Source organism: Bos mutus, chromosome 10, assembly GCF_027580195.1.
Source record: "Bos mutus isolate GX-2022 chromosome 10, NWIPB_WYAK_1.1, whole genome shotgun sequence".
Lineage (NCBI taxonomy): Eukaryota > Metazoa > Chordata > Mammalia > Artiodactyla > Bovidae > Bos > Bos mutus.
Window position 1 is genome coordinate 27,990,112 of NC_091626.1, and position 17,883 is coordinate 28,007,994.

General features: G+C 52.4%; 1 protein-coding gene and 1 non-coding gene across 2 annotated transcripts in view; both read left to right on the plus strand.

The window, feature by feature from the left end:
- Positions 1-17,883, plus strand: part of ACTN1 (actinin alpha 1) — a 98,183-nt gene that overhangs the window by 21,833 nt on the left and 58,467 nt on the right.
- LOC138989600 (U6 spliceosomal RNA) lies at positions 992-1,098 on the plus strand. The gene has a single exon (XR_011465859.1). It is a non-coding gene; the product is annotated as a U6 spliceosomal RNA (small nuclear RNA).

The following is a 17,883-nucleotide window of genomic DNA, read 5'->3' on the forward strand; positions in this document are numbered from 1 at the left end:
AATGTTAAAAGAACTTAGTTTTTGTAAGCACTGACCCTAGTTTTGAGCTGCCCAGTAGCTAAAACAAAAGGAGAAATTGGAATTATCATCTACTTCCTAATAAAGGGAAGTGCGCTGGTTCGTGAGAAAGAGACACCTTGTCTCTTAGCGTGAGCACCGAACACCAAGGGCTTTTCCATTTTAGGAGAGCAGTGTGCTGATGATGCCATCAGTGTTGGTTTCATGGAGCTCACAGAGACCTTTTTGTATATTGGTTCTTAAATCAACCTGCGGTAGAGTCAAAGGCACGGTGTTAAATCATACTGGTGTGAAGGTACTTCTGTGGGGAGCTGAGAAATGAAAGCTGGTTCCACTGTTTCTAGAGCTGCAGCCTGAGCGAGGCCCCGGTCCTTGGAGACGCTCATCAGCGTTTCCTGGAAACTCACTTGCACTTGTCTGATAGGGGCTAGAGGGCGGTCAGTGTGGACTCCTGGGCTGTGTTCAGAGGTTTTCGGAGGCTTTTCTGAGATGAGAACTTATGCTTCCAACTGCTGGGCCGTCTGAGGCCAAAACTGCTATTTCATTAGGAAAACAAGAGTTTGGCTCACATCACCTCTTTAGAAGGAGAGCCATTGAAGCCAAAGCTGTCTTCTGGAAGCACTTGGTGGTCTGCTCAACAAGGTGCTCCTGGCCCCTGACTCTTGGCTGCAGAGCGGGGATGAGGCTGTCCAGTCAGGCCTGGGCCTGGACCTCGACTGGCTGCCCGACTGTTCCGCCAGGTGACAAACTGCTCCTCTTAATTCTCCCATCCCTGGGCATTTTCATAGTGTCCAGCTTTGAGCGCTCATAGATAATTCCTCTATAAATACTCCTTTCACCGTGGACCTTTTCCTGCATTTTAGGATAATATCTAGGAGCTGAGTAAATTGGTTAAAAGAGATGATCATTTCTATAAGTGCTTTTACATACTAATCAGTTGCCTTTAAAATGCAGACTAATAAAAAATCAAATGGTGCTCGCTGTGGCAGCACATATACTAAAATTAGAATGACACAGAGTAGATTAGCGTGGTCCCTGTGCAAGGGTGACGTGCAGATTTGTGACGCAGTCTGTACTTCTGTGCTCTGACAAACTAGAGGGGTGGGATGGGGCGGGAGGTGGGAAGGAGGGTCAAGGAGGAGGAGATATATGTATACCTACGGCTGATTCATGTTGATGTTTGGCAGAAACCAACACGATATTGAAAAGCAATTATCCTTCAGTTAAAAATAAATAAAATTTTAAAAATAATAAGAGAAATAGAAAGGGCAGGCTAGCTTAATGTGCCATCCATAATATACAAGCTATTTTTTGTTGAAGTACAGTTTCAGGTGTACAACAAAGTGGTTTAGTACTTTTATAGCTTATACTCAGCCTATTTTTTTAAACTAATTGAGATGAAAAGTAGTATTTACTGCAGCAAATTTAAAAAATACAGCAAAATACAAAGAAGAAAATAAGGATCGCCTAGAATTCCCTCCGGAGAAGGCAATGGCACCCCACTCCAGTACTCTTGCTTGGAAAATCCCATGGATGGAGGAGCCTGGTAGGCTGCAATCCATGGGGTCGCTAAGAGTCGGACACGACTGAGCGACTTCACTTTCACTTTTCACTTTCACGCATTGGAGAAGGAAATGGCAACCCACTCCAGTGTTCTTGCCTGGAGAATCCCAGGGACAGGGGAGCCTGGTAGGCTGCCATCTATGGGGTCGCACAGAGTCTGACACAACTGAAGTGACTTAGCAGCAGCAGCAGAATTCCCTCACCCGAGAGCATGGAGGTGTGTGGTTTGATGGGCTGCTGCGGTGAATCTGTTGCCTCTTATCAGATCTGCGACAGTCCCCCCTTAATGGCCATCCTTAGGGGACCCCTACCTGGCAGAGGCGGGGGTGCCTGGTTTTCCTTGGACCCAAAGTATCTTCTCAGGCATTGGCCCGTCCCTGGCTGTAGACTTACATTTCTAAGGTTCTCAAGGGCTCGCTAACATTTTTTTCTAGTGCTAGATACATAAGAAGGTGACTGGGAAACTCTCAGGATTTAAACATTTGAGAGGAACATGTGAAATATTATCGCCTATTGGCAACTTAGCAGTAGCTGCCCCTTGCCAGGCGAGACCTAAGGGCCAGGGGTGTGGCTGCTGAGTGCTGGGGGGACAAGCAAGCAAGAAGTGGAATCTGTGTCTGCGAAGATTCTGCCCGGTCCTGGCTCCTGACCGCATTCCCCAAGTTCCTGTGAGGCTCGTCACAAAGAGCCAGGGTGTTTGGTGAAATTGAAGGGAAGTAGGACGAGTCGTAAATGAGAACCTGCGCCTGCCGTCTCCGTGCGGGTTCTCACTTCCCTGTTCGCTTCTCTGAACCGAGTATCCTGTGGTCCAGGCGACCCTCTCCTCTGCAGCTTGTCCTTAGGAGGGGGCCTCCTGGAGGCAGGAGAGACCACTTCCTGATCTGGGCTGGCCCTTGTTGACCTCTTGGCTGGGGTGCCGGTGCTGGGCTGAGGGTGGCTGACACCTCCAACCCACAGCGAGATGTCTGTGACCCGAGCAGTTACGCGTCCGCTCTGAATACTGGGGTGGGAGGAAGAAGAAGGTCTGTCCATGGAATGACTTAACCTCAAATTGGGATGGAGGTCTCAGTCCCCAGGAATTCCAAGAACTAACACTTTCTTATGCAAAGTCGCTTCAATCATGTCTGACTCTATTCAGTGTCTTAGGGGGCTTCAGATGCCAGAATGGGTGAATATGCTGGGAGCGCTTGGTACTGTGGCCACAGTAGGGCTCACCTGGATGGTTCTGTTACTTTCGGTATGGGGGAGGTGGTGCACAGAAGCTTCCTTTTTCCTGCAACTTTGGACTTGCCTTTGAGTTGGGTGGGATTTGGGCAGGACCATAGCTGCCCTTGTTATGGGAAGAAGTGATGCTGAAATGATGGCTGCTTAGAGCTGCCCATCTGTGGAATTGTCAGGCCCTTGAGGAGGTGCACTTAGAGGAGGCTTGATGTTCCAGTGCTGTTTTTCCTATGGTTAGCTCATCTGACACAGTTGGGGAGAGTTTTCCTATGTCTGGGGGCTGTGGATGATCAGAACTTTGAAACCATGAGATCCACCACAGAGAGTCTTGGTGTTAGGACATTTCCTTGGGGAGGCCCTGAAGGGGGACACCACCAGAATGTCTCAGCTGCTGTTCTAGTTGTTTGGGTAAAGAGCTCCCTGCTGGAGCCTTGTAAGGCTCTAGTTTGTGGCCACGTGGAGAGGCTGGGATTGATTTATTCTGTCTGGTTGGTTAGACACTCTACCCTCTGCTTCCCCCCACCCAGAAAACCACAGTGAACTGTCAAGGCTGGTCTAGTTACAATTCATGGTAATTGGGAGAGGGAGAGGGACTCCTGAGGAGACCATGGCTTGTGCTTTGCTCTGTGAAGAGAGAGGATCTATGCTGTGAGAAGTGGAGGCAGGTAGCAATTAAGGGCCTGCTGCTGCTGCTGCTGCTAAGTGGCTTCAGTTGTGTCCGACTCTGTGTGACCCCAGAGATGGCAGCTCACCAGGCTCCCCCGTCCCTGGGATTCTCCAGGCAAGAACACTGGAGTGGGTTGCCATTTCCTTCTCCAATGCATGAAAATGAAAAGTAAAAGTGAAGTCACTCAATTGTGGCCGACTCCTAGCGACCCCGTGGACTGCAGCCCACCAGGCCCCTCTGTCCATGGGATTTTCCAGGCAAGAGTACTGGAGTGGGGTGCCATTGCCTTCTCCGAAGGGCCTACTACTTACACGTTATTAAATGATCATCTACTACTCCAGGTGGCCATGACTTCCCTGTAGAATTCTGGTTCCTGCAGGCACGTCCACCCTCTGCCATCCAAGTGGAGAGTTTCACGCCAAGGCTGTATTCCCTAAAGGGTGGTCTGTGGGCCACCTAGCATTCATATAAAAATTGTAGCTTCCTGGGCCTTGCCTAGACCTGCTGAACCAAATACTCTAGTCTCAGAGCCGTGGAATCTGCATTTCTAGCAAGCTCCTACCTCAAGTTTTAGACAACACTAGAGCCCACTCGGGTACTCTTGCCTGGAAAATCCCATGGACGGAGGAGCCTGGTGGGCTGCAGTCCATGGGGTCGCTAAGAGTCGGACACAACTGAGCGACTTCACTTTCACTTTTCACTTTCATGCATTGGAGAAGGCAATGGCAACCCACTCCAGTGTTCTTGCCTGGAGAATCCCAGGGACGGGGGAGCCTGGTGGGCTGCCGTCTATGGGGTCGCACAGAGTCTGACACGACTGAAGTGACTTAGCAGCAGCAGCAGAGACCTCTGTGAAGGATGACCTGGGAATGTTGTTGCTTCAGGCTGAACGATAGGTGTTCAGCTAAACGAGCTCAACTCTTTCACTTCCCCTGGGACATCTTGGTGATGCTTTGTCTTCTCATAGACTGCAAATTCACTAGCTGCGCCCCGCCCCCGCCGCAAATGTGAGTCAGGTATCTCTTCTGGACCCCAAGCCCAGAGGGGAAGTATTGATAGGGGACGGGAGGGAAGATCTCCTCCTGTTTCCTCTTGTGACGGTTTTGGCTTTGGAGCAGGTGGGCCGGTGGGCTATCTGCAAGCACTGTTGGGGTGACCATGGTGGGTGGAAGCCGCTTTCTCATCCTGGACTTGCAGAGGGGGTGTCTGTACCAGACAGGCGGCCCACCCTGTCCTGGCCACTAAGCACAAACATCTGTGTCCTGCAGTGACCTGCCAGCCCCGTTGTTTGGTTTCCTGTGGAGGGAGGGCTTTTCAGCGTTGTGTATCCTGCTCTGCCCGCCTCCCCTCCCCGTCCACCTTAGTGACCTCTGGTCCTCTACTCTCAGTTGAGCCAAATTCTGACTGTGGGCTGTTGTCTGGGTTCTAGCTTTCCTCCAGACAGCGTGACAGGAGGGGTTTGGGTTGGCCCTAGACCGTGTAAACGCCTCCTCATTGTTATGGCCCTGGATCATTTCAGCCTGGGGGTCTGCCAGCAGCAGTGTGTTTGCTGGCCCAGACTCAAACTGTCCCCTCGAGATAGGGGCCCAGGCAGCACAGGAAGCTTGAAGGCCTGTAGGACTCAGCTTAACAGGCAATTCCCTAATGACTCCACACCCTTAGGGGGTCATCTTGGAGGCTCTAGGTCAAGAAACCCTCTGGCAGCCTTCTGCCTAGCAGAGGGGCTGAGAGTTTTGCAGGGGAGATGTGGCACTGTGGGGGCCACAGTGTAGAAGGGGATCAGGTAGGGAAAGCTTTAGGGGAGCTACAAGGTCTACTGATGTCAGAGTGGACTGGGGTTACAAGAAGGACGGGTATAGAGGACTCAGAGGTCGGATTTAAGAAAAAGGATGTCCAGAGCACTGAGCCTGGAGGCCCAGAAAAGACGAACTCTTCCAGTCAGAACAACTCAACTTTAAAAAGTAAGAAGAGAATCTGATCAGGGCAGGCTTCTAGTCCAGTGCGTGCTTGTGGTCTTTTCTGAAGTCCTTGAGGATTGGTGCAGCCTGTGGGTTAGTATCTGGGGCTTGTTTACGTAGCAGAACTATGGAAATGTTCTTCCCCTTGGGCCGGGTAATTCCACCCCCAGGATTGTGTCCTGAGGAAAGCGTCCAACTAAAACAAAGAAAGGCTTCAGAATAGTCTCTGTGCTGTCCATAGGAGCAGAAGGGAAGGTTCCTGTGTCTCACTCACGTCAGGGGAGGAATTTAACAAACCGTCCTGACACATGATCGTGGTGGAACATTTTTTCAGCCTTTAAGTGACATTTAGGATGATCACACAGGAATAAAATGCTCAACAGAATGTTGAAAGCAGGAGAACTTCATCTAGTATGTACATTGTAATCAGTTGCAACTGTAAAAATCTGTGTAAACAGGAAGATAGCATACAAAAGTGAAAATGACTGTGTCGAAGTTATAGGATTAAATATGTAAAAAAAGATAGTACTCTTTTTTTTTTTTTTGCAAGTCAGAGAATTGCTGTCTGCAGCAACATCCCTCTCCAAATGTTTTTCTGCCATCACCTGCCCTTTTTCTTGAGGAATGGCAGCTCAGTGAGATTTAACTGTCTGTTCTGAGCACTTTGCTGAGTGCTGTGCACTCTTGGGTCCCATGAAGCACACAGAGTGGGTAAGACACGGCCCCCCGAGCTTGAGAACAGGGTGTGTGTCCGCTTGCTGCGGTGACTGGATGTGCTGAGCAAGCTGATTGGTGCTGATTGCTGGGGCGTGGTCCTAGCATGGCCAGGAGTCATGGGGAGGAGAGGAGGCAGGTAGATGGACGGTCTGGGCCTTCAGCCAGAATTGGACATACATACAGGACCAGAGGACGAGATGGTTGGATGGCATCACTGATTGAATGGATGTGATCTTGCAAACTCCAGGAGATGGTGAAGGACAGGGAAGCCTGGTGTGCTGCAATCCATGGGGTTGCAGAGTCGGACATGACTGAGCAACTGAGAGAGAACAACAAGTAGGACCAGGAGAACTTTCATGACCAGGGAGTCACCTGCCTGGCAGCTGGGAAGCCCGCAAAGCCCAGCAAGAGTCCAGTTCTCCTAAGATGTGTTTTATCCGAGTCATCACTGCTTTGAATGAGATCAGAGTTAAATAAATGCCCATGATTCACTCCATTTTCTCGAGAGACTGGAAACTGAAGGCCAGGAAATGAACTCTTCCAGGAATCTCCAACATGCCCCCCGGGACCAGGCTGCTGCTCAGGCCTGCTCCCTTTGGGATGGCTGTGCTTGTCTGCCAGCTCCGGCCGTGCCCTCCCCGGGGGCAAATCCCCTGTTCACGATCCCCACCTGTGAGGCTGCACTTTGGTCCCTGTTGGGCTAGTGGAGGGGGGTGGGGTTTCAGCGTTCCTTCCCCAGTGATCTCTCCTTTTAAATCTGTCCCTGGCCTGCAGGGCTGCTGGGCACTCCTGGGAGGCCGCCCATCCACACTTTCCATTTGGGGACCTTGACATTTTGTTTAAGAGAGGATGTGATTGAGAGTGTGTGAGGGTGAGAACCGGAGGTGCTGGCTCTTTAAGGCTTGGCCTTCAAGTGAATTTTGGCAGAGGGGACACTGAACGTTTAATTTTAGGGCCAGGAGAGGGTGGGGGAAAGTCCCTGTGCATCTGCTTTGTGTTAAGTTCTTCCCTTCAGAAAAGGGCTGTGTTTGTGGTTCAAATCCGGCAGAGATGGGGCGAGCAGGGCTCCACTTCCCCGTGCTAGACAGTGGGGCACAGGGAATGCATAGAGCTTCCTTCTGGTCCTCTGACCCCATCCCAAGATAAAAGGTTCCAACTCCGAGACATCTTGGACATCCATTTCATCCCGGAGGTTGAAGCAGGCGTTTGCCTCCAGCAGCTGGGCTTTGCACGCCGAGCAGTGGAGCACCCAGAGTTGGCTAGCTGTCAGCTCGGCTTGTCTGGATCTGAGGGTCCTGCAGGGGTCAGCAGTGCTGCTGGTTCCCGCAGGCATCCCGGCTGTGATCCCGGGTTTGAGGGCTTGTGTATAGGAGGCCCAGGCTGTCAGAGCTGGAAGGTCCTGCACAGACCAGATCCAAGATTGGATCTGGTCTCACTCTTGACAGATGAGGAAACTGAGGCCCAGAGGGCCAAAGAAGCTTGTCCAAGGTCACATAGTGAATCAGCAGCGGACTCGGGATTTGAACCAGACTTTCCTGACTCTCAAGTTCGGTTTGGTACTCTCTTGGGGGTGCCATCAGGCTTCCCTTTCTGCCTGCTGTTTGTGTGACTCTTCCAGGTTCTGCTTCCTCAAAGGGCTGGCCTTGGGGATATGGGTTGTGATGGCAAGTCTTGAAACTTGGTGGCAACATTCACGAGGCTGTGAGCACCTCCAAGGCTGGCTGACTCACTGCCGTTTTCCAGCACTGTCTCTGTCCCTGCACAGGGTAAGAGCTCAGAAAAAAATGAAATGAATGGATGAATGGGTGGCTTGGCCTGAGGGTGGAGGTGCTGGTGTTCCAGTTAGAAGCATTGTGTTTCCTTCTGAGCATCTGCCCTGAAGCTGTCCTGTTCCAAGGCTGGGTCTTGTCTTCCCAGCCCTTTCTTGGTTCTGGCCCATCACCCAGCTTCCAGGGAAGTCTAGGGTTTCAGAGCTAAAAGGAGCCTTTGATAGCAAAGGGTCCATCCCCTTCGAGTTACAGATAAGGAAACTGAGGCAAGGCCAGTTGTCTGGGGTCTGCAGGTCCTGGATGGATCAGCAGGGACTAATCAGTGGGAACACAGGACTGAAGGCAGAGCCTGGTGTGTTATGGAGGGAGCTATGGGTTCTCTGTACCTCCCTCATCCCGTGTCTTCCTCAGCTGGGCAGATGAACCATTTCCTCTGCCTCCCTCTTCAGTCTAGCTTCCTCCCCACTGTGGAGGAGGATGGTGGGATGGTTTCACCAGTGCCATCTCGGGAGAGGCTAGGGCATGCAGGGATGGGCCAAGTCATTCCCTTGTGCCGTCCTAGAAGGGGAAAAAGGGTGACCAGGCTCGTTTCCTCCTGGGGAAACCATAACTGGAGTCATCCTGGAGTCAGAGCCCAGGGAGGGGCCCTCCAACCCCTCCATCACCTCTGGCTTGGGGGGGTACTTCCCTCCTGCTGGTTTCATGGGAGCAGAGGAGGGCCAGGGGACACATGTGGTACACCTGGCCAGCACCCAAAGCCTGACTTACTGCTTTTGGAGGGGTATTTCTCATGGTCCACTGCAGACCAGGCTGGTGGTGGTAGCCAGAGGAGTCAGGCAACATCTTTGTGCCATTCTAAGAACCGGGAGTTCTTAAATCCCATCGTGGGTTGCAATTTGAAATCTGTTTGCCTTATAAGGCTAAATGTCTTTGTTGGTTTTATTATGAAAGTATGACATGCTCATGGTAAAAACAAAACAAAACAATAAACAGTTCCCCACACGTAACAGGTTATTTTTGTATGCCACACACAATATTTCATATTTAATTTATATATATGCATATATATGCTGCTGCTGCTGCTAAGTCGCTTCAGTCGTGTCCGACTCTGTGCGACCCCAGAGACGGCAGCCCACCAGGCTCCCCCGTCCCTGGGATTCTCCAGGCAAGAACACTGGAGTGGGTTGCCATTTCCTTCTCCAGTGCATGAAAGTGAAAGGTGAAAGTGAAGTTGCTCAGTTGTCTCTGACTCTTAGCGACCCCATGGACTGTAGCCCACCAGGCTCCTCCATCCATGGGATTTTCCAGGCAAGAGTACTGGAGTGGGGTGCCATTTCCTCCTCCAATGCATGAAAGTGAAAAGTCAAAGTGAAGTCGCTCAGTCGTGTCCGACTCCTAGCAACCCCATGGACTGCAGCCTACCAGGCTCCTCCATCCATGGGATTTTCCAGGCAAGAGTACTGGAGTGGGGTGCCATTGCCTTCTCCGATATATATAATTTACTTGACTGTAAATATACGTAACTTAAGTTTACCATTTTGACCATTTTTAAAGTGGGCATTTCAGTGGCAACAGGTACCTTCACATTGTCGTGCTGCCATCACCACCTTCTCATAAACCTGAAACTCTGCACCCACGGAACAGCAGCTCCCTTTAGTCCTCCGCCAGCCCCTGGCCACCACCATTCGTTCTTCTCTGTGAACTTGACGGCTTTAGGAACCTCATTAAAGTGGAATCCAGCAGCATTTGTTCTTTCACGTCTGGCTCATTTCACTCTGCACAGTGTCCCTAAGGTTCATCCCCGCTGTGGTGTGCCAGCACCTCCTTCCTCTTTAAGGCTGGCTGAGGTCCATTGCACGCGCACACGCCTTTTGTTTACCTGTGCATTTGTTGGTGGATGTTTGGGTCATTCCACCTTTTGACTATTGTGAATAATGCTGCTAGGAATGTGGGTATGCAAATACCTGTTCAAGTCCTTGCTTTCCCTTCTGTTCTGTCTATACCCAGAAATGGAATTGCAGTATTTTACGTACTGACAGTTTACTATTCGCAAACTCTCAGGCACTTTGAGCCTCCATGGCAGGGGTGTTAGGTCAGCACAGTGCCCTGGGCCCTCCCCCACATCCCCTTGCTCGTCCCGCAGGGCTGGGTCCCTGGCTGGCTGGGCCTGCCGTGGTAGCTGTCAGCCGAGGTGGGTGGGCTGGCCAGCTGGGTCTCCTTGTTGTTCTGTGTCCAGGGCCGGCCGCAGCACAGCTCTGGGGAGAGCTAGTGCGAAGCTCTGGATCTCCTGATGGAGGAGGGCCTGTGGTGGCCAGATCCCCATCCCTCTTCTCTGTAAATCTGGTGAAGCAGGGTGCAGTCTGCTGGGCACCCTGGAGTGGAACAGGGACCCCAGAGCCAACTGGCCCCGTTTTCCCACACTGGCTTTTTCCCCCAGTTCTTCCTGCCCCAGGCTGTTTGTCTCCTAGAAGGTTACTGTGTGATCCCTTGTCTTCCAGGGAGTTCCAGAGACTAATGGCACACTTCCTAAATTCCCGTGGAGAAAAGGTCTATTTCTTGCTAACAGAGCGAGCTCTCCCCTCCGGCTTCCTGCTCTACTCGGGTCCAGCGCTGTCTGGAGTCTGGCCCCCAAACATGCTCACCCTGCAGAGCGAACTGGCTTCTGCCTGCTGTCTGGAGTGGACCTCCACCATGTGCTGTGTGCTGGCCCCTGGCCAGGATCTGTGTTGTTATTTCCCGATGCTTAGTCCATGTGTCACTGGTGGGGTGTGTAGGTACCTATCGGCTTGGCCGTGGCTCCCTGGGAGCTGGGCTGTCTCTCTTGTTGTAGCAGTCACTGGTCTAGGACCCTGTACTTAGAGGTGCTCAGTGAGAGAAAAGAGAAAGTAAAAAGAGTTTGGGATCTGGTTGGGAAATGCCTGGTTTGGGGTTTGGGGCCTGCTCTTTGCCAGCTGGGTTAATTAATCTTCCAGAGTCTATCTCTAAAACAGGGATCAAAATCTCCCTCTTAAAACTTGTTGTGAAGAGTGAATGTGATGATCAGGACAAAGTGCTTAGTGAGTGTCACTGAATGTCAGCCGTGTCATCATTGTGCCCTCTAAGTGGGAGAAAAGTCACCCGCGGCCAGGTCTGGGTGAGGAGCCTGGGGGAAGGCGAGGTTTTAGGAGGGCCATGATGCTTTCCTCTGCTTCTCAGTTGTCTGGTCCCTGGAGAGGCTGGGAGAGGAGCAAGAAGCTGTGTGATGCCATCTGGCTGGGTGGCGGCAGTTTCCTCTGCAGGAGGAAATTACTTCCTCTCCAGGGAGTCCGGAGTTGTGTGAAACTCTCCATGCAGCCAGTTGCTGCTTGCCGAGCAGTGATTGTGTGTTGGGGGAAAGGAGGAGTCCAGGGTATCTTGGGCTTCATTCCAGATGTAATGTCTTCTGATCTTGGCACCCTATCCTGTTAGACCTTCTGGGAGCCCTTCTCTCCAGCACCAGGAGGTCTGGCTCAGAAGTCCCCCTGCCCTGGGCTGACAGGCCCCTGTCCTGACTATTTCTTACGTGGGTCCTGTCTACTTTTGTGGACTTCCGAGGTGGTGCTATTGGTAAAGAACACGCCTGCCAATGCAGGCGATGTAAGAGATGCAGGTTTGATCCCTGAGTCGGGAAGATCCCCTGGAGGAGGGCGTGACAATCCACTCCAGTATTCTTACCTGGAGAATCCCATGGACACAGGAGCCTGGCAGGCTCTGTTCCATGGGGCCACAAAGAGTTGGACATGACTGAAGCCACCTGCCTTTGTAGATTGCAGGCTCCAGGATCCTGTCTCCCTCACATATGGGCATAGGATGCAGCAGCCTCTGTCTCCATGCAGTAGAGTGCACCTTTATCCTACAGGATAGGATGCTTGGGACCACCTGGGCACAGGTCATGTCCAGGCTCTAGGGTGGGAACAGTAGAGCGAGTCCAGCTTGGGGTTGCTGGTTCCTTTCTGCCCCTCCCTACAGGAGAGTCCATCCGGCAGAGGTTTCTGGGTACTGAGAACAGCCTTTGGAGCTGCCAGTTCTGGGCTGGAGGGGAGCTCTGCTGTCTTACTAGCTGTGTCCTCCGACAGGTCCTTCTTCTGAGCCTCGGTTTCCTCATTTGTAGAAAGAAGGCGATCTCTCTTGCAGGATCACTGCCAGGACTAAACGAGATGATGGCATCCTGCACCTAGTGGGCTCTCTAAGCAGGGGTTGTTATTTTGTAAGTGTGCCCAGAGCCAAGGAGCATTTACACAAACTCTTCTTTCCCTTCTCTGCCCAGAAGGCAAGGTCATAAAGACTTCCGGTGTGTTTTCAGAGCCCAGAGTTGCCGCAACACGTCTGATTCTAGGATTTACCTGGAGTACTTGTTACTTGCTAAAATACTGATTCTTACTGCAGAATTCCTGAACCAGAATGGCAGTTGTTGGGGTGGGGTCTGTATTTTCATCATATTGTATGATTCGGCCAACTTGGGAAACCTCACCTCCCTCAGATTGCTTTCCCAGTGGCTGTATCACTTGTTCTTCACAAGAGCTCTCTGGGGCAGGTCTGAGGCAGTATGGCCCCATGTAAGGTGAGGGGGGCTTTACAGGTGAGACGGTGGAGTGGAAGGGTCAGAGGTGGTGGTGGTCTGAACAGACGGCTGGTTCCCTGGTGGTGGAACCAGAATTAGAACTCAGATCTCCCAGTGCTGTGTCCATTGTGCCTGCAAACATTCTAGTAAAGCATGGAAAAGGTGGGGGATGGAGAAAAATGGGGCAACTGGAAGGAGGTGAGTAACAAGGCCGCAGTGGTGGCAGGGGGAGACCCGCGACGCCCCTCCGACCCCCTTGTGGGAAGCCTGCAGAGGCCAGCACGGGAACAGGTGGCAGGCACGCTAGGACACTTCCCCAGGTGTGCCTTCTGAAAACCCGGGCCCAGGTGAGCTTGATGAGCAAGGGCTTTGTCCCAGGGTCGCTGGGAGTCAGCAGGTGTGAGGAGTTTAGGGGTGGCTGGGGCCAGGTGGGCAGGGCCCGAATGAGACACACACATACACACACCCTGGATCGAATTGCTGTTGTTTGTTGCTCAGTCGTGTCTGACTCTTGCGACCCCGTGGACTGGAGCCCACCAGGCTCCCCTGTCCCATGGCATTTCCCAGGCCAGAATACTGGAGTGGGTTGCCATTTCCTTCTCCAGGAGTTCTTCTGGGCCCAGGGATCAAACCTGTGTCTCCTGCATTGCAGTCGGATTCTTTACTGCTGAGCTACCAGGGAGGTCCCTGGACTTAGGGACCCATTTTAGCCTCATATCTTCCATAAATTTTTCTGTATGCACTGAAGTTCAGTTTGCAAATATATATTTATTTATATGAGTCTTTGATTAACATTTGTCATCCTTCTTAGACCAAAGTCTTCTTGATTTAGGGGCTATGTCTTTACTTGGCCCAAAGTGGGACCTTCCCAGGGCCGTTGGCAGAGTCCTGGGCAGGTAGGTCTACTTCTCTCCCTCTTCCCCCTTTTTATGATTAGGTCTGGAAAGCCTTCTAGAAGCACAGGCAGGGCTGGCTCCTCTTCTCAGATGGAGAAGTCAGAGTGTGCGGGAGAGAGGAATGGACTTGGCCAAGGTCAGCTGGCCATGGCAGATGCAGGGGCCCACGGCCTCCCTTCTTCCTTATTCCCTAGGTTGGCCTGGTGTCCATGATCGGTCCTCTGTGTACCGGATCCCCTTCCAGTTTCCCCCAAGAGGCTCCTGATGATGATTTCAGGTTGATTTTTCTCCCTGTGTTGGTGGAGAGGTTTGGGGAAGGGGGGTGGCGGGAGGCATTGGAATTGCTCTTTTAAGGTGTTCCAGGGTGAGATGGGCCACCCTGACTGCACAGCAGGGTTACCTCTACATGGACAGGGGGCTTCAGCAGCTCCCTCTGCCTGGACCCACCCCCAAGAGCGATCCGATTGGGCTGCAGTGAGGTGGGCTGTGGGCAGTGAGAGAGGAGGAGCACTGCCCGGGCTGGTGCCTGTGACCTGCTGCTGGGCCCGCGGGAGGAGCAGGAGGGAGGAGGGCCACGCTGAGCCAGTGTGGGTTAGAAGCATGAGCTCTGCACTCCTCCAGCTGGCTGTTTGATGTGACCGTGTGAGCATCTCTGTCTCAGTTTTCTCCTCTGTAGAATGGATTGAATGACAGCACCAGCCTCATAGGGTAGCAGTATTGAGGGCTGGCTGTCTCAATAGTGACAGAGCACTTGGGGCAGTGGGCTGCGGAGGCAGCCTGCTCTCTGAAGTCCTCTGTGCTGACTTCAGGTTAGATTGTCAGGCTGCAGACGGTGGGCCTTCTGTAACCGTGGTGAATGCTGTGGATGTCTAGCACCTGCTGCCTTCCTCTGTTGGCTTGGATCCACAACCTTGGTGTGACCTCTGAGCCCTCCTTCCCTCCCTCGCTCTCTCCCTGAGTATCTCTCACACCCACCCACTTCTCTGTCCCTGCCACCACCACCCTGGTCTAAGTCACCTTTGCCTCTTGCCTGGACCTCTCTTGCCATGGCCCCCTGACTGGTCTCTCCTGCCATTCTGGTCCTCCTCTGATCTGTTCTTCACACTGTGATTATGTAACTCTTTCTAAAATGTAAGTATGTATAAACTAGCACCTGATTCCTGCACACCCACCTTACCCTACCCTTCAACCCTCAGCTGAAATCAAATAAAACCTCTCCCTTGTTCTCAGGAGACACCATCCAGCGTCCTGGGGAGCTCCGTGCTCCTGCGGTCTGCTGGCTCCTGGCTCCCTGCTCCTCTCTTCCTGCATCAGCCTGAGTGTCCATTTCTCAGTGGCTTCAGCAGCCTTCATCCCTTCCCCTGGGGCCATTTATATTTTCTTTCCCCTGCTTGGGTGACACGACCTTCCTGGCCATCCCTGACCCCACACGTGCAGTGGGTGCCACGCATCTCGGTTTGCACCTGTTGTCCGGATGTAATTATTAACAGCCTCTCCCTTTGTTTTCAAGTGCCCTGGTTTTGCCGATAAACTTTATGGTCCCCCTCCACACTTACAGTCTCTTCATCTAATTAAAATTCCTCAGCTCTAAAAATTCACTTACTTCCTCAGAGCAGTGGTCAGAGACACACAGACAAATAGACAGACAGACACACACACACACCCTGGACCAGGTTGTTGTCGTTTAGTTGCTCAGTCGTGTCTGACTCTAGCGACCCTATGGACTGTTGTAGCCCACCAGGCTCCCCTGTCCATGGCATTTCCCAGAATACTGGAGTGGGTTGCCATTTCCTCCTCCAGGAGATCTTCCTGACCCAGGGATCAAACCCATGTCTCCTGCATTGCAGGTGGATTCTTTATTGCTGAGCCAATGGGGAGCCCCTGGACTTAGGGGCTCATTTTAGCCTCATATCTTCCATAACTTTTTCTCTACGCATTGAAGCTCGGTTTGCAAATATATATTCATTTATATGAGTCTTTGATTAACATTTGTCATCCTTCTTAGACCAGAGTCTTCTTGATTTAGGGACTATGTCTTTACTTGGTCCATAGTGGGACCCCCAGTTCCTGATCATGCTCAGTAAGAATTTATTGAATGAGTGAGTGAATGGATGGATGATGAATGAACCTGGCTCCAGCTGACTGGCAGAGGGAGCCTGGGGCCTGGATGGTTCAGGAGCATCTGCAAGGGCCTGCCTTGAGGGAGGCTGCTGACATTGGGCCAATCCAAGCCTAAACAAGCCGGTTGTCCACACCCTGGCATACACATCCCCTGACTTGGCTGCCCCTATAATTATTCATGGCCTTTCTCAATGGGCTTTGTGTTCAGGAAGCCAAAAGAGACAAGAGTTCAAACCCTTTTCCCACCTCCCCAAAACTGAGACCTAGGAGAAAGAGCTGCCCGGCCCATTCTGCATCTCTAGGGAGCCACAAGATCCAGAACCTTCTCTCGTGGCTGGACGTGAGCTCTGGCGTGATTCTCATCCAGTGTCCTGGGCTGCCCTCCCCGAGACAGGCCCAGGGACTGCCTGGGGACAGCCGTATACATGCTCGTGTGGTTCTCGGCAGACCTGAGACTGGTGCTGGCCGAGTCCTCATTGTTCTCCAGCCTGAGTGAAGAACCTGGAAGGGCCTCAGTCCCCCGCAGAATGGAAAAGGCTCAGGCACTGGCATCCTACAGAGCCCAGTTCCGATCTCAGCTCTGCCTCTCACTAGCTGTGTGACAGGGAAGGTTGTTGAATGCTGCTGACCCTCGCTTTGCTCCCCTAGCATAGGGTTGTTGAGTAGGTTTGCTGAGATAGCGTGTGCCTCACTGAGTGGCAATAATAGTGCACATCTTTGAGCAACTCTGAAACCTTATTCAGTCTCTCCTCCCCTCCTCTAGGGGCTCCCAGAGGTCCACTTTGCCTCCATTGTCCCCTCCTTAAATTTGAGGGCTTAGTGCTGTCCTTTCCTCTAGAACAAGGTTTGGGGGAGGCTGCCTCTCTCATGCCTTGCACACTTTCTGAGCAGAAGTCCGGAGGTGGGAGACAGTGGGTGTGGATCTCGCAGCTCCCTGGAGGCTATGCACACACTCACCCGCAGACAATAGCCCCGGTCCCGCCTTCTCCCAGCAGTCGGTTGGGTGGGCCTGGCCAGATCTGTGTACGGCTGCTCTTCCTCCCACCCTTCCAGAGATGTGGAAGTTTCCACAGACATTTCGGTTCCTCAGTCTCCTCTCCCCGTTCCTGATCCCCCTGCTGCCCTGTCCCTTGAGCCGGGCTGGCCACACTGAGGTGTTGGTCGGCCGCCTGGCCAGCAAGCCTGCTGTGCGGGGCTGCCCACATGCTGGGTCACGGCTGGGAGGGTGGAGATGGCTTTGGGCTACGTCCACCTGGGCCTGGGTGGGGTTTTTCACGGCCCAAAAGTTGCCCATGATTTCTTAATAAAGGGGTTTGAGGGTTTCTGTGCTGCTTTACGGAGGGTCTTCCCAGGTGGTACTAGTGGTAAAGAGCTCTCTTGCCAATGCAAGAGACATAAGAGATACAACTTTGATTCCTGGGTCAGGAGGATCCCCCAGAGGAGGGCGTGATAACCCACTCCAGTAATTCTTGCCTGGAGAATCCCGTGGACAGAGGAGCCTGGTGGGCTATAGTCCATGGGGTTGCAAGGAGTCGGACACGACTGAAGTGACTTTGCACACAGGCAGTCGCGTGCTGCTTTATAATGTGCTGTGTCTGTATTTTGGGAGAAGAAACTTTATTTTCCTGGACATTGGGTGAAAAGATTGACTTCATTAGGCCCCTCGACTCATGGCCCACTTGCGGGTCCATCCATGCAAGGCCACTGCATAAAACACGTCACGTTTTACCCTAAAATCTCCCTGCGATGGTCATGCCGTTGGTCCCCCACCCCTCCCCTTCCAACACAGATGACGGAATGATGCATGTTCTCCCAAGGACCCCCGTGTTCACTGCGTGAGAATTTCTTCTAGAGATTTCCTGGGTGGATTGTTGGGCAGGTACGTGTTGCACTGCATAGCGTAGCAGTGGCTTGCTCTCCAGTATGGCTGCACAGCCCACCCTCCAAGCCAGGCACGAGGGCTCCGGGATTCCTCAACCATAGTGGTATTTGGGGTGATCACCTCTAATTGTTTGCCGGTCTCTTGCGGGTTAAAGGCGAATTATTGTTTTATATGCAACTGAGGAGGAATTCTTAAAGTGCCAAGCCTTCTGTTCCCTTCCTCCATTCAGTGTTCCTGAAACCAGAAACTTCCTCTTCGGTATGGAGTGATTGCAGAAAGCTCCGACTCCCCAGGGAGTGGCGGTTTATAGACGGTCTGTTAATGCTTCATCCTCCCCACCCCCACCCAGAGTGCACATCACTGGCGTGGTTCCTTGTGGCTTGCAATGCTTGTGCAGCTGCTGGGTTCTCAGCTTGTGCCCCCTGCCACCTGCTTTCTGCTTAGGGCATCTCTGGTACCCTGAAGGCTCTGGGTTCCCTGGAGCTTTGAACT